Source organism: Rhinopithecus bieti, unplaced genomic scaffold, assembly GCF_001698545.2.
Source record: "Rhinopithecus bieti isolate Rb0 unplaced genomic scaffold, ASM169854v2 scaffold_6946, whole genome shotgun sequence".
Lineage (NCBI taxonomy): Eukaryota > Metazoa > Chordata > Mammalia > Primates > Cercopithecidae > Rhinopithecus > Rhinopithecus bieti.
In genome coordinates, this window is record NW_016805697.1 from 1,160,896 (window position 1) to 1,164,937 (window position 4,042).

General features: G+C 44.7%; 1 pseudogene; it reads left to right on the forward strand.

The window, feature by feature from the left end:
- The window catches only part of LOC108530538 (nuclease EXOG, mitochondrial-like), a 43,941-nt pseudogene that overhangs the window by 36,722 nt on the left and 3,177 nt on the right, over nt 1-4,042 (forward strand).

Below are 4,042 nucleotides of genomic sequence, written 5' to 3' on the forward strand. Positions count from 1 at the left end.
GCCTGCAGTGAGCCATGATTATATCACTGCACTCCAGTCTGAGTGACAGAGTAAGACCCTGAGACAGACAGAAAGACAGACAAACAGAAAGAAAGAGAGAGACAGAGAAAGAAAGAAAGAAAGAAAGAAAGAAAGAAAGAAAGAAAGAAAGAAAGAAAGAAAGAAAGAAAGAAAGAAAGAAAAAGAAAGAAAGAAAGAAAGAAAGAAAGAAAGAAAGAAAGAAAGAAAGAAAGAAAGAAAGAAAGAAAGAAAGAAAGGTTCAAGAGAGTTCATTATAGGATTGTTTGTGATAGTCACAGATTTGTAACACCTTTTAATTTGTAGGAGTCCATCAAGAGGGGCCTGCTTGAATAAAGCATCATAGCACATCTACACAAACAGTATCATTCAAACATAAAACAAGGCACTTTATGAAATGGTAGAAAGATTGCCAAGATTTGTAGTTAGATTAAAAGAAAAGGTGCAGAACAGTATGTATTGTCACTATTATTTGTCTAGAAAAGAAAGAAAACGGGTAAATATCGATTGTATGCCATTTATATACTGGAAGGACACTAAGATACTGAAAACAGTTTACCTGTTATAAGGAGACAGCAATTACTTCTGGAAGGGCAAGCAGGCACCTGAAATCCAGAGGTGGGCAGAGGCAGACACAGCTCATGCTTTGTTGGGGAGCTGCTTCCTGGGCAGCTGATCCTGGACTTCCAGGAGGTGCTAGACCATGGCAGGTGGCCAGAGCCAAGAACAGCCTTGAAGGAATGAAAGGTAATTTTTTTTTTTCTATATGGAATTTCGCTCTTGTTGCCCAGGCTGGAGTGCAATGGGACGATCTCAGCTCACTGCAACCACTGCCTCTGGAGTTCAAGCAATTCTCCTCCCTCAGCCTCCCAAGTGACTGGGATTACAGGAATGCACCACCACACCCAGCTAATTTTTTGTATTTTTAGTAGAGATGGGATTTCACCATGTTGGTCAGGCTGGTCTTGAACTCCTGACCACAAGTGATCCACCTGCCTCGGCCTCCCAAAGTGTTGGGATTACAAGTGTGAGCCACTGTGGCCAGCCTGAAAAGGTAATTTTTTGCAGAAGGCAGAGATCAACAGGGCCAAGGTTAGTGGGCCATGAAGCAGAGTGACTACAGAGCTGCAGGCAGGAGATTGGATTATATTTAATACTCTCCTTGCTCCAAAGTTCTGGAGAGGCACCAGAAAGGGAAATGCCACTTAGCATGTGGGAGATCTGCCGAACCCAACTCCATGTGGCCAGGGTATCCTTATTACAGATTATAGCACATTATTGAATGGACTCTATGGAGGGGGGATGAAAATGCTTGGATTTCCTAATTCAGGGAAGACAGTTGGCAGGTAACCCCAGCTGCTGCTCCCCAATCCCCTTCCAGGTTGCAACAACACCATGCTCCCTTGGCTGATTTCCAGTGAAGGACGGGGTATGGTTGTGAGTACTGGTTCAGGGTGCTCCTGTAATGGATGGCTTTGGCTTGAGGTTTTCCCACTGGTCTGGTGAAACTTTCTTAGAACTGAGTGCCTTTCTAGTCAAGCTTTCTTCTTTCCCCACTCGCCTTTCACAGGTGTCAGATCAGCTCCACAAACTGAAGGCCCTTCCTGCCCAATCTGCTCCCCTTGTCCCTCCTGGGCATTTCTCACGATCTACCTCTTGCATCTCTAATATTACCTGTGGAGTACCTGCTTGTCAGAGCACCTGAAGTCACACACACTCCTTATTTTACACTTCTGGTTTCCTGGCCTCTTCAAATATTTGATTTTATTTTTAATGATTATATTCTGAAATCAAGATTTTATTGAAGTTTAGAAAAAGACTGGAAAGAGATCTTATTTAAGACCCACTAGGTAGTGGATTCTATAGGATACTTGGAGTTCACCCAAGGGATTCTCATCAATAATTGAGGAAGAGAACTTTGCAATGGGAGCTCAGAATTATTGACATTACAGGTGTTATTGTCGATAACCCACTTCTCATGCCCAGGTTTTTAGAGAAGAGAACCCCACCTGGGTCTTTTGGTCTATGTATTCAGTTCTTTCATCTCTACCACAGTTACTCTAGGTGGTTCCACAATGGCCTCACTCTTTACTCAGAATCACCATTCCCAACACTCAGATTGATGTAGTCTGGCCCACTCTCCAGACTTCTGCACTCAGGAGGATTCCCCTAAGGGCTTTCACTTTCATTATCCAGCTCTGGTCATGTCCCTCCCTCCACCCATTGCCACAACTGTCCATCAGATGTGTCCAATCATGAAGAGAGTTCAGTTCCTTTTCCACAAGACTCTTGGACCCCATTCAAATGTGGAAATATGCCTAGGCACATGTTTAACAGTCTCCAGACATTCCATTTAAAGCAAACATGTGGCTGGGCATGGTGACTCACATCTGTAATCCCAGCACTTTGGGAGGCTGAGCGGGCAGATCACCTGAGGTCAGGAGTTTGAAACCAGCCTGGTCAACATGGTGAAACCCCATCTCTACTAAAAATACAAAAATTAGCCAGGCATGGTGGCGGGTGCCTGTAATCCCAGCTGCTCAGGAGGTTGAGGCAGGAAAATTGCTTGAACCTGGGAGGCAGAGGTTGCAGTGAGCCAAGATTGTGCCACTGCACTCCAGCCTCGGTGACAGAGCGAAACTCTGTCTCAAAAATAAATAAATACATAAATAAAGCAAATAAGTGGTACTTTGGGTCAGATAACTGTCAAGAGTATTACTTCCCATCTCAAAGGCGTCTGGCATTTTTTGAGTGGCTACATGGTCAGGGCTATAGTGGGCACCATGGGAGGCAGGCTCACAGCCCTGCAGTTCTTGCGGAGTCAGGGTGCTGAGGCAGTGGTGGCAATGAGGGAGCTGGATGAATCTGCAGAAAAGGTTCTCTTGGGACAATCTGGATTCCCTTTAACTGGAACAGAGACAAGGTGATGCAGACAGAAAACCTGGTATATTTAAATCTGGTCCCAATATCCCTCCAACCTTCAGTGCCTTCAGCGAGGACTAAGTTGGAAGCAGGTAGTCCTGAGGACACACGGCTCCAGCTGGAAATAACAAATGTTCAACTAAAGGCTGAAACCTTTTACCTTTCTACTATTGTGCCTTGGGGTGTTATAATAATTCTGGATGTTGGAACAGAATAGAAATGTTCTGTTGAGAACTGACAGAGAAGTTTGAAGATATTTGGGTAGTATCTGGGCCTTTGACCTTACCTCAGACTAGAAGTGATGGAAAGAAAAGAGGTACCAGGTGATTAGTGAGAACAAGGTGGCATTCCCCTCACACCTTTATGAAGTGATCCTGGCCCCCAGTTTATACTGAACTTATGCCACTAAGGGCCTTTGTGATACCCAGTGAAGCCATTGGCTTCCAATCCTAGTTAACTGGATTCCAAGTGAGCCTCTGAGACCTAGAGAAGTTGTCAGAAGTGATGTTTTTTCCTCGTTTGGATAGAACTAGTGATGTCAGAAATACCTGCTCTGTGGTAAGCACCTGGATTTCTAGGAGTTCACTGTACCTGAGCACAAGAAAGATTGAAGAAGCCAGATCAGTGCACAGACTGGAAAAAATCCTGGAAAATTTGAAGAATGCGGGGATTGAACCAGATGATTACTTCATGAGTCCCTGTGAGAAGAAACTAAAAGAACTCAAAGCAAAGGAGCAGTCAGGAACCCAGACAAGAAAGCCATTCTGGTTTTCATCTCAGAACTTGTGTGATATTGGCCAGATGCAGGGGTTCACGCATGTAATCCCAGCACTTTGGGAGGCTGAGGCAGGCAGATCAGTTAAGCTCAGGAGTTTGAGACCATCCTGGCCAACACGATGAAATCCCATCTTTACTAAAAATACAAAAATTAGCCAGGCCGGGTGGTGCATGCTTGTAGTCCCAGCTACTGGGGAGGCTGAGGCAGGAGAACCACTTGAACCCAGGAGGCAGAAGTTGCAGTGAGCTGAGATTGTGCCACTACACTCCAACCTGGGCAACAGGGTAAGGCTCTGTCTCAAAAAAAAAAAAAAAAAAAAAAAAA